The sequence below is a fragment of the Lepeophtheirus salmonis genome, chromosome 8 (assembly GCF_016086655.4).
Source record: "Lepeophtheirus salmonis chromosome 8, UVic_Lsal_1.4, whole genome shotgun sequence".
Lineage (NCBI taxonomy): Eukaryota > Metazoa > Arthropoda > Copepoda > Siphonostomatoida > Caligidae > Lepeophtheirus > Lepeophtheirus salmonis.
Genome location: NC_052138.2, coordinates 19756034 through 19768860, shown reverse-complemented (window position 1 = coordinate 19768860; position 12827 = coordinate 19756034).

The window sequence follows — 12827 nt, the reverse complement described above, 5'->3', positions numbered from 1 at the left end:
ATTAATTACTTCATTAAAGGAGAACCTTCTATAATGAAATTAGAATTTGAGCAGGGAAAATAATGTAATTATAGTTAAATTCAAATATTTATATTTTATTACACACTTTTTAAACAATTCACTCCAAAGATAGGCAAGAATGCTTACTTGAAGAAGATGTTATTAATACGACGTCCCATTGAACAATGTACAAAACGAAAAAAAAGGCAAACATAACATCCTTTTTTCCTTTTCTAATCGCTAAACTTAGTTTTTTCTTAACATAGATCCCTTCTTTAGCAATGAGAGGAAATTTTTTCATTCTATAATACTGTGCAATGATCTATGATATAAATTCACCTTTAAAATTATTGTTACCTATTCCTCTAAAGATGTTATTTCCTCTATTTTCTTGGTTTTGAACTCCCAATCGATTTCTTAACGGGTATAATTTATTATTAGCAGTTGCAGCATTTGACAGTCAAATTAATTCGGTGGACAAACTACTGATTTTTATAATCGTTAAATAAAATTAAACAAAAGGAAACATATTTTGGAATGACGTGTCAACTTTTGGCGTGCTTGAGTCATCCCAGTTTTAAATAAAAAAGTATTTTAACTTTTCCCTGTCTCCTCTACATAAGTTTATTTATATATAAATTGGTATTGTCAGTCATACCTACAAAAATAGAATACTATATTTTTTAGGGCGGGGAAAATTATTAGCACTCAAGGTCAATGTCTGCATTTTTCCTTTTGGATTCAGCGCAGTCTTTTTTAATACACGTAACTAGTGCAACATAACTAACTAATAGTAACAATATATCAAGGGATGGCAACAAATTATAATCCTCAATCTACTTACTTTGTAATTAGTTTGATAAATTTCTGTTTAAGAATGAGAAGGAAGTCTTCAATTACATTCCATGTCAACTATGTAAGTTTTAAATCAATGAGTAAAAGAGAGAAAAAACTACAATCTCTCAAAACCATGACGGTTACACCCATTAGTTCTTTTGTTAAAGCGATCGTTTTCACGATTTGAGGGTGTAGAGAAGGGAATAACTATGGTTGTAAATTGTAAGCATTGTCACTTTGTAAAAATAAAAATTAAACGAAAATTAAAATTATCCTTAATAATTTTAAGAATGTTTTTGAGAAATGAAAGGAATGAACTGTGAGCCAAGGGGGGGGGGGTCAATATTACAAATAGAAGCGCATATAAACCCTCAAATAATGGAATTGTGAAGAATAATCACAGAAATATCGAAGTAAAGTAATGGCCGCAAGATGGCATTATCCCAAATGAGAGAATAGCGATTCGTAAATAAAGGAACTCATTTCCCTCAGGAGTTATCTCTCAGGAAGATCTGAGAAGCCCAAATTCAAGAATGGAGATAAGGTGTGGGTGAAGATGTATGGAAAGGTGGAAGGAAGGGTTTGTTACGACCGTCAACAGCCACTTCAACTTAGACGTGGGCGGTGGTCTGCGGCATGTTGGAGACCTAAGGAGATGGAAGAGTTTAGAGCCAGACTAAATAGCAACATCAAGAGAGAGTCAAGCGAGCCCTAACATCAGGAGAACGTAAAGAGCAAGGAGGTGTCCTGATCGTTTCGAGGATTTTGTGACTGAATGAGTGATATGGATATCATGGGGGAATGTGGCTCCATAAGTGCGAGCTCCCATGGGAATGCTGCTGGGAGAGGAATGAAGGGAGGGGCACTGCGCGCCGTAGTTTAATAGTTCAATAAAAGGAGTTGAATACATAACGTCTGTGTATTATTTATGACCAGGAGTAAGAAGCTACACTTTCTTCGGGTCGAATGAGTTTCCAGTAAAATAGAATGTTCACAATTTTTCCAACTAGTTTGAATACCTTTTAACAATGCATGAGTTTCGAGGACATGGTTTTCATCAATGGATCAATGGAATATCCTTTTATTGATTATCCATCGAATACAAAGCCAGACTTTATGGTCATTTCATCGAATGCTAAAGAACAATGACTCTCAGAATATGTATAGCTGAGATATGAAATAAATAAACACAAATCACACTCTGTATTTGGCAAAGACACAGAGAGGAATTATTCTTATGTTGATTCTCTGCTTCGAATAAGGATTAACACTTATAACTCCCAAAAAAAAATCATCAGCTTTAACCTGTAAATCATGAGCACACACATTTATACTTAGATGTTCTCTTCTCTAGAACCTTATAATAATTATAACAACAACAAAATACTGTTCCATGTTGCCAACTATAGTAATCGCACGCTCAAAAATGATTAACATTTACACCCCTAGGAATAACCATGATTAAAGGAAAATGTTGTCAGTATATATAAGTATGTTCACATTGCATTTATACGTACAATATACAAACTGACGTCATGTTACACTTAGCTCTCTAAATAAAATACAAGGACACTTTATTTTGCAAAAAAATTAAAACACAATTTCATGCAGGTATATGGTCTGTCAGCCAAAAAAAAAACTAACTGGTCTTGTTGATTTATTGTTTCTAAAGGAAGTAAGGATTTTCTCCATCCTTTAAAATTGAAATTGTTATTTTTCAAAAAGAACGTAGTTTCAGCACTTTTTCAAATGAAAAAATATGTTTCAGCACTAAAAGGTAATAAAAAAGAAATTTGCTTTTGTTGCTATTCCATTAATTATGTTTTTGCAATTGCATCCAAACTGGTCATATCGAGAACTTCAAAACTTAGACAGTCAAACCTGGTACAACAGTCACTTGAGTTAAATGTGGCACTGCACTAAGCAGCCTCATCCAGTTCTCACGCAGGAATTTTATAACTTCAAAACTGTATTATATACGTTCCTGCAATCCCTTACCAGTGGTCACACATTTTATTATATAGCTACTACATAACTTCATAAGTGAAACTGTTTTGACTGGGCATTTTTTTCAAACTTACAAAGACTATTGGGTACAAAATAGAAAAGGATTGACCTGCTATAGACTTATAGATCCTCTCTAGAGGATTTGATCAATAAAATATGTATGCATGCACAGAATTGAATGTTTTTTAACGCATTTTCCGTCATTCCCACTCACTAATGTTATCCCAGTACTGCTCAGAAATAAATTATATACTTAATTGAAATATTTTATCAATTATTTTCTACTTTTAAATAGTACCAAACCTGGTGGAAGATGTCCCTTGCACTAAGTGGTCACTTTTTCAGTTTATCTAGCCTGATTGCTTAATACAAGTTTGTCTGTATATCTCAAATATGATCAGTAAGATCTTGAAGTATTTCAAATTTCATATATTTAGATGAAGAAGAAAATACAACCCCCAAATATTTTCGTCTACCAGTCCTTTTACTACAAATCCCCACAAAAGAATACGGGATTGGAGTACGCTGAGTGCCTCATCATCTATCAACTCTTTAGTTCTCAAGATACATTAAATTATTATAATAATAAAATAAATGTAACTAAAATCTTTTATGTTTCTCATTGTATTACGAGACTTCCACCCTATCCCCCCCAAAAAAAAAAAAAATAGAAATCATGACGAAAATGGAGTATAGAGGAAGATTTGAAGAAAGGGTCTGGGGTCGTACCCTCCTCATTTTCTTCTTCAATAGTAAAATGGGTTTTTTCTTCTTTTCATTCCCTATGTATAGAATCCTAGTAGTATAATACAGCTCACTATACTCACCATAATATGAAGAGTACACCATATAATGAACAAGTATTTAGTCATGGTCACGTGGAGAGGATTCTTTCATTTGTAGAACATGTATCAAAATGAGTTAATGTAATATACATTAGGCGCAAAGAAGCACCGAAAATTAATGTGATTCGTGATGATTTGAAAAATAAGAAAATATGAATTAAAAACAACTACTCGTATGTATATGAAGACTGGAGAAATGAGTCATGAATATTGAATATACGCACATAACTTGCGTATATTAAAGAGTAGTTTCTTTATTATATATGTACGATTTGGGGGTTTTAGAAATAGAATAAAAATGATGTGAAGCTTTCTTGGTGAATCCATGAAACCAGGGAGTCGTTTTTGATCGTGTTTTTTTTTTTTTTTTTTTTGCTTATCCACTATTATGTATATATTGTACAGTTGAGAAGCAGTCGTGGAATTTGATTAAATTCCTTTATAAAAATAAGGTCATAAAAATAGGTAACATATATACATTCGTGAGGTGATGTAATTTGAGTAAAATCACTTACCAAAATATAAATAGATGATTGTACATTTTTGAAATTTTTTTATATTCACAGGATTAAATATGTTTTTTCACTAATAATTATTGTCAGTGATAATATTCCTATGTATTAAAGGACTTTAGGGAAAGAGTATAGAGACATAAAATCTACAACAACAACAAAAATGACAGAGAAAGAAATATGGTCTTCATTTACAGCTATTTGCACTCACTGGTATATAATTTTTATTCTTTCATGATTCATGATTTAAAATGGATATTTTTTATAAAATAGTTGTTAATATTTTGTTTTATTATCTTTATTAAAGAATTCATTTAAAAATTTAAATTGAACTTAATATAAGGAACCGAATTTACTTTTTAAATATTAGATACTTAAGTGAATTTTACACTATCAACTTAAATAATATTATTAGGAAATAGTACATATAAATAACTAATTATAATTGAATGTTGGCAATAATCAAGACATGTGTTGCACAATTTCATGCATACTTGCATTTTTTACCAGCCCAAAAATTGCATATTAACAAAAACTTGGCAATAACTTCGAATATTTTTTTCTCAATATTATAAGAATCTTGTAAAGATATACTTGTTGTTTCTTTTTCAATTAGATATTGCAGGGTTTCGATTACATTTCTTCAATCATTTAATTTTATAGTTTTAATAAGCCTGCAAAATCTCTTCTTGGCTACAATGAATCTATTTTTGAAGGCTTTCTAAATATAGCGGCATAAAAATTAGCCGGTATAATCTTTTAGATGAAAGAGTTTTGTTTAAAGCGAATGAATTAAATATGAATAAATAGAATATGGAGCCTGGTGACATCCTAATAAACAAACCATTAAATTAATTTTTACATTCTTCATATAGTAAACAATAGTTATTACATTACTTGGAAACTTTTGAGTCTTTGCCAGGAGTCCAATTTGCACATTTGATGGCATTGATCCACAACCTCCTTCGATTGATGTCTTTTGGAAAATTATACATTTTCATAGGTAATCAGCCTAGAGACTCTTTTCTCGAAGTAAATCTATTATTAGGGTAGCAAAACGTGGACTCGAGAGAGGGATTTAGAAATAGAACCATAATTTTATATTTTCAATAATAGGTAAAAAATAATATTAATAAAACATTTTCACTTAATACGGCTACCTTCATTATCAATCACAACCTGAAGGCCATGCAGAAGTTGATGACTAACTCCTCTGACAAGTTGTCCCATGCAGCCACAAAACTTTTTGCTTGTTGCTTGCTCATGATGATGAAATGACTAAATAAGTAGTATAATTTGTTTATGCAAAAAGAACGGTGTAATCAGAATATTAAAAAATAATCACTAAAACTCTTCATAGTCATGAGAAAATAAATATTAATTACAGTCCATGTTTTGCTGCCTTACCCTGTATATATTGGCTAATTATGATAAATACTTAAATTAAACATATAAAGTAAAACATAATTCCGTTCAATACCTTTAAATGGACCTTAGGGCGGTTGACAATTTGAAGCCTATCTGCAAAGAGAAGGAAAAAACTTAATCTTTTTCGTGTGAGTGTCCACTCTTTCCCTTGAGTCCTATATTGAGTATATTGGTCCATGTTAAAAAAAAATAATAATAAAATTCTGACAATTTGAAGAATGTTTAGAAGAAGTGAAGCTTAGCTGTCAATGACATTACATTAGATCATCTGCAAGTTGATGTGAAGTGAGGGGGAGAAAGAAAAAAACAAGAACACAGGTAATAATGACTCCATTATCGATCCTCAAATCTACTATGAGTCCAACAAAAACTTACAATTATAACTACCCAACAAATCAATAATGTTAAATTTAGTCTTTTATGAGCTCACATAAATGTTCAATCAGGTTTTTAATGTAAATGAAGATATGTTGTAGAAATGGAAGTTCACTATTAAGGAATTAAATAATAATGAGAACAGCGTAGGAATAGAACATTTATGCTCAGAATTACCGACTGAAAAAAATAAAATAGGTGAGCTAAAAAATACTCCTGATTTTCATCACTAATTATTATATTATTAGCTTAAAAATTATAATCTTAATCAATTAACTAACATTAGTAAATGCTATTTATCATTTATAATTAATTATACTTAAGTTTTTTTTTTTAATTATGTGTCTCATCAAATACTGTGATAGACAAGTTACCCATAATAAATATTTAAATAAAATATTTATTTGTATTCAGCTGTGAGGATTACTTTAATAATAGTTAATTTCTCATAAGTTATGTGGATGTTATAAGTTATTTTTTTATTCCGCAAAATATGTTTGTTCTGCATTCGTATGAAAATATATATTAAAAAGTTTTTTGTTTTTTTCAAAAACAGATTCCTTCGGTTTTATCTATAGGAATAAGGCCTTCAGATAATACTTAGGATGTTATTTATTATATGGCTAGAAACGTGCCATGTGTAGGAGTGAGAAGGTCTTGTTGACCCAAAATTAACTTTTTCCTATCTTACTCAGCCTGTATAAGTGACATTTAAAAATTGATATTGTATGTAAATTATACATGAATTTGAGGGGGAGAAAAAAATTCAAGTTTGTAAATTCGGAGAATATGTCACAGCTCAGGATTGGGTGTTCTCACTATCTTCTAAATGTCGTAGATTATGTCAAACATGCATTTTGATACTCTACATTAGTGCTGGAGCACAGTTCGTATAAACTTGTTAGAAATTTGAAGTGTGTTCGGATGCGACGTTACGCTAAACCCACGGTTCGGTACGATACCAGGCACACCCTTTAAGGTATGCAGATCGGTACGATATAATGTTAATATTTTTGTATGTAGAATTAATGTAGTTTTTCAAGTTTTCTCGAACTAAGTTGAAATTAGCATAAGCCACAAACAAATTGTTATTTTTCGGAAAAAAAAATCCAACAGCTTAGAGATAAATAATCTCCTTGAACAGTTCATATATTTGTCTTCAAAGCATTTATATTTGACAAGTCAAACCCTACTTAATTGAACTTTGGACCCAACAATCGTTAAATTGTTAGACACAACAGTTTAAGAAAACGAATTGGTCATAGTTTACCCATGATTTGGGCCATTAAGATACATTTTGTCTAGTAAGAAATCAATTGGAAAAAATAGAGCAATGTTCAACAGAAAACCATTTCAAGGTTTTTTTTTAGAAAGTACATATAAATGGAATATTGATTCGACAATTTCCCTCAAAATCTAGTTCAAATATTTACTTGACCTCATTTGTTGTCTAATGTAATGAAAATTAACAAAATTAATTGATACAAACCAAAAAAATATGAGCCTAGAGCAAAAATTAAAACACTAAATTAAATAAAAAAATTGAATGATTTCTTAACAATTTTTTCTGATAAAAGAGGTTAAGAACTATTTATTTATTTATTTTTTAGTATCCCATATGTAGATCAACATTAAATATTTAACAAAGGTTCAAAATGTATATTTTTTAACTATATATTTGTAACTTTATTTAATCTTTCTCACAACCCTTAAAAAAGCCTTGACTAATCTTTCCCATTCAATAAATTGTAATTGTCAAACAGATTACTTGTACATGCCTTAGGTGTAATAAAATACACCCTGTCAGGTCCAATGAACAATGTTAATTTCAAAAGCAAGATAACTACCACAGATACAACTTCATGAGGTGTAGAACAAAAAAAAAGATAGTTGCTTTAGATAAAAATTGTTTTAAAGAATCTTCGGAAAATATAAAAACTGAGTGTTTCTTTATGGGATCCATGAAGTGAATTTGAAATGACCAGGGTATGGATGAATGAGTAATAAAAACTGACTGTGTCATGATTAGTTTTTAAATTCATTCAAACATGTATTCAAAAGAATATTGAATAAAGGTCAAAAAAGGAGAAACTCCCAGTATATATATTTTTTTACTTTATAACTGTATTTCATGTTATATTTCTGTCGACTTTGGGTTATATATTCAATTTTTTAAGATAAATTGGAATACCCACTAGAGTTGATTAAATCGAACTATACTTTAAAGCCTTTATTTAATTTATCATAGTATATTTGGCCCCAATATGGTATTTCAAATATATTTTAATATACTTTTTTCTTTAAATCAGAATATTTTTTTACAGAAAAATGTGAGGATTTTTTGAAGAATACAAATGTGGGTAATTAAGACCCAATTTTTAAAGATAATCATTTTTGCTTCATTTAATTTCGACACAGAGTATGTGTAATAGTTATATATGCTTTTCTAAAGTACATTTTGGACGTTCCTTTTTCCCAAATAACCACATGAAGAATTCATGTACTAAGCTATCCCAAATAATTTGGTAAATTGATTCCAAGGATACATTGGACTCATTGAGCCCGGACTCTTCGAGACACAAGTCGTGTGATATACACTAATATTTTGTTCATGTTGTGCGTGTATGACTCCAGCAAACATTTTGTGGGCTTATAGCAAAGTAAAAGCCATGCAATATAATTTTGGCTATAATGAGCTAGAATGTTTCCAATGGGATTGTGTAGCTATGTACCAGGGTTACGTAGACGCTAGTTGACTTCAAATTGTACTATTATTTCTTGATGTTCGACATTCAATTGATGGAATCGTTTCAACACTGGAAATCGATATGAATAAACTACCTTTCAAAACTTTGCAATACGTTTTATAGCTATACACTAGTGCTGAGGATTAAAATGTTCGTGGGGGAATTTTATTAATATTGCCTTCAAATGAATAAAAAGTATTTTGTCGAAACTTGAACTGATGGAAACCACTCTATTGCAGTATTAATGAAACATTCGAGAGGAAAGAGATAAATTTGATATACCTATTTTATTTATGTTGTGGACAACTGAAGATAAATAACTATGTAAATTGTTATTTATCCTGTCATCAACATATGGCGTCATTTAGATAAAAATGACCAAAAACTTCTGAAGCGATCCTTGCTCCCTTGATGCATGGTGATCATATGAGTTTTGGGTAATCAAATTTAAGTTTGATCTTAAAAATGAGTAAATAAACATCCTTTACTGTTTCTATCATTTATTAGAATATTATAATCAGATAACTTCTTTTTTTACTCATCAACGGATCAATTATTCAAATGAGCTCAATTTGTCCTTGAAAGGAAGAAAAAAACTCAGACATTATTAAAGTGGATGACCTGGCAGGAAAGGCTGGCAAATGTTTTAAATTTTTTAGTTAAGGTGATAACATTTACACATTCCCTCCTTCTTAGTGAATCCTGTGTCGTTACCATTCCATTTTACATTTTCAAAGAAAACCAAGAATAATTATCAGTTTGAACATTAATTTTCTGCATAGGCTGTTAAATTAATGTGTTTTAATATAAATTTTTGTACAAAATGTATATTATTAAGACTTTTTCTTAATTTGACTTCCTAGTTTTAATAAAAGTGTAGATAAAACAAATTAATAAACCACAAACAGAATCTGATTTATCGTTGAGAACAAATTAAATTTGTATCAATTATCAAACGTTAAATTATTTTGTTGGCATGGTTAATTTGGGATGTCTTAACGTGTTTTTAAGAATTATTATGAATAATAAAACAATTATCGATATTAAGATAGATCTACACAAATCCGGAATCTCTATTCCTTTTGAAAAGTTTATAATAGATTAAACTAAGTTTATATTAGCAAATATACTAGAAAAAATACTATACCATAAAAATGAGCAAACAATGACCTATTAAATGTTTTAGGCAAGTTTCTATGAAGGTAAATATGATTCAGGTGAAGTTTTCACAATTAATAATATTAATTACCAATAAACATCTTATCATAATAATATCTAATTTCTATAAAAAAAATTAAGTTTAAGTTCAAATCTTTATAAATTAAATATTTTTTTAAATTTTATGAATATAGTCCTTGCAGTCAAAAGTTTGTCATCATTAGATTTTAAACTAACAAATAAAAATGTAACAACAAAATAGCATACAACATTATAATTAAACAAATAGTAAGGTGCATACCGCTATGCGGCCTACAAATTCGACATAAATCCAAACCAAAGTTGAGCAAAGAGCAGGATCATGAATGGAGGCGGTTTGGAGTAGTACACCCTCTCCCTTGACAAATAGTTTGCTGATAAATTATTATTATTATTTTTTGTAAAAGACAGTGGTCAAACCTCTCAAAAATAGTAATTACGTTAACTAATATGGAAATTTGGAATTATGTCAAATTTTTTATAACAAAAAAAAAAGATTCTATGAATTATAAATAAATATGTTTCTTTGATTAATGATTTTTTTTTTTTTGTAAAGTTGAAAAATAAACTTTACAACATTTTTCTCAAAATTTTATGGTGCTGAAAGGATAAAGAGTCAAGTCAGAGATATTGTACGAGAAATATTGAGTTACTTTAGGCAAACTATATTTTCGTTTTATCTATATTTCGGCTTCCATCAAGAAGATATAAAATTTTACCATAATAAAAATAGTAAGCATGCATTATTAGTTTGGAAGTCCGAGGACTCTTTTAACAGGTGATGTTTTAGATTTTGAACATAGGACTTATGATATGTATTTAATTTACAATTCTTAGATTTCAAAAATTAAAAATGGCATGGAAAAATAATTTTTTTTATTGTATAAATAAGAAAACATTCAGAAAAATAAACTTTTACATAGGACAAAAAAGATGTTGACCCGATTAAAAATGTTTAGTCAACTACCCCCCCATTAAAAACCATTTAACCGCTTTGGCAACAAAATAATATTATAATTTGACCTATCCTTATCATATAGTAAAACAACTATCAATTACTACTACGATAGATGGTTTTCGTCTCATGTGTATCTTTTGTAGTATAAGTGTGATTGGTTAACGCTAGATGGTGTTATAAAGATAATTACTCAAAAACAACAAACACAGTTTGACTCAGTATTGTTTGAATAAGCATCAAAAAGGGAAATCAGCTAAGAGAAAATACGTCATATTTTACTTTTTTTCTTCGATAAAGACGAATTCGCAAGCCAGGCAGGGAAAACGTGAACAGTACCTATGATAATGATACTTTTACTGCCACTCATGTTCAATTTTTGTTGATTTGATTACCTAACAAAGAAACACATCACTTTTGGAGGTAAATTGTCAAAGATGTGGATGAAATCATGGAAATCGTCGAGTTCGACCGTCATAGAAGCACATTTTTAATGCGAATGAGATAAACATTAGTGGGCAAAATATCCATTAAAAAGAATATATTTATTTTACCAAAGTAAATATTTTTATTGTGCATATATCTATGCAAATAAATAATTTATTTGCATTTATATTTACTGTTCATAATTTATTTGTGGCAAAGCGGAACTTAATAGAGGTGTTTTAATGGGTAATTACACTTTTAAGTATTTCTATGATTTAATGGAACAATTTAAGATACAATTGAAACGGGACCACAAAATGTACTGTCAACATTAAATATTATTTATTATTACAAATAAGTTTAAGGAGGTGACAATTGAATGTGTCAACAACGGCCACACGTTTATATGTAGATCTTTATCTTGCCAGTGTCTATTGATTTTTATTTATTTCTATTCTTTTGTAAACTCCTGGATTGTTCCATTGTTAGTATGGATGATGATTTTGAGTACATTTGTCACAGATGGAATTATACAATATACTTTTATGATTGTTATTTGCTAACTCAATAATACACATATTTTATTCAAAGTAGCTACTATTTTGAAAGGGGGGGGACATATGTTCATTTGTAGATTTTGTGGATGAGTAGCTTTGAATGACATTCCTAGTGCCTCTCTCTAAAACTCTTCTAAGCATATACATATATTTTCAATGGCAAGATATAATATCATTTGAGTTAAGTAAGTACACTTCAAGTTTTCCATAATGGTGGCAAGGGTACTCTAAGTCTCTATTCAGTTATTCTCTGATCCTTATATGACTTACATGTCAAGATAAACATTTACTTCAATTTATCAACGAAATACTTAGTCCATTATATAAAGGATGATTCATTCATAAACCATGTTGTTCTTTTTTATTTAAATTTCACCCCCCTCCCCTATGTGAACTTACGTGTTTCTTTTCTTTACCAATCCTCTAGAGCTACTTGATATTTTTGTTAATATCTCCCCGCCCCCACCAAAAAAAAAAAAAAAAAAGATTTATTAAATTTTTTAACAAAACTTTTTTTAAGGACATTTCTGAAAGAATTGTATCCAATGAAAAAAATATTCAATTTTATTTGTGTTACTATTTTTTTTTTTTTAAATGTCAAATATTTTTTTTGAAAAAAAAAAGGTCGTTCTTTTTCGATCCAAAGAAGTTATACGTGGTTTTTAGCCCTTAAACTTCCCTCTTAATTAATCACTTGTTTCGAAAATTTCCCCTCATTCTAATGCTTCTATATTTTGCTTATTTAGACTTTTTTTGAAATTTAAATGAATCCATCATGAAGATACATTAAAATAATAACACAAGGGCAAAATTGTAATCAGTGTTTTTTTTACAATGATTTGGAAGTCTATAGTACATTAATATTAAGTGCAAAATCCACTAATGATCTTAATTTTTCGCTTCCTTATATAGTTTATGAGTGATATGGTATTATTATTGCT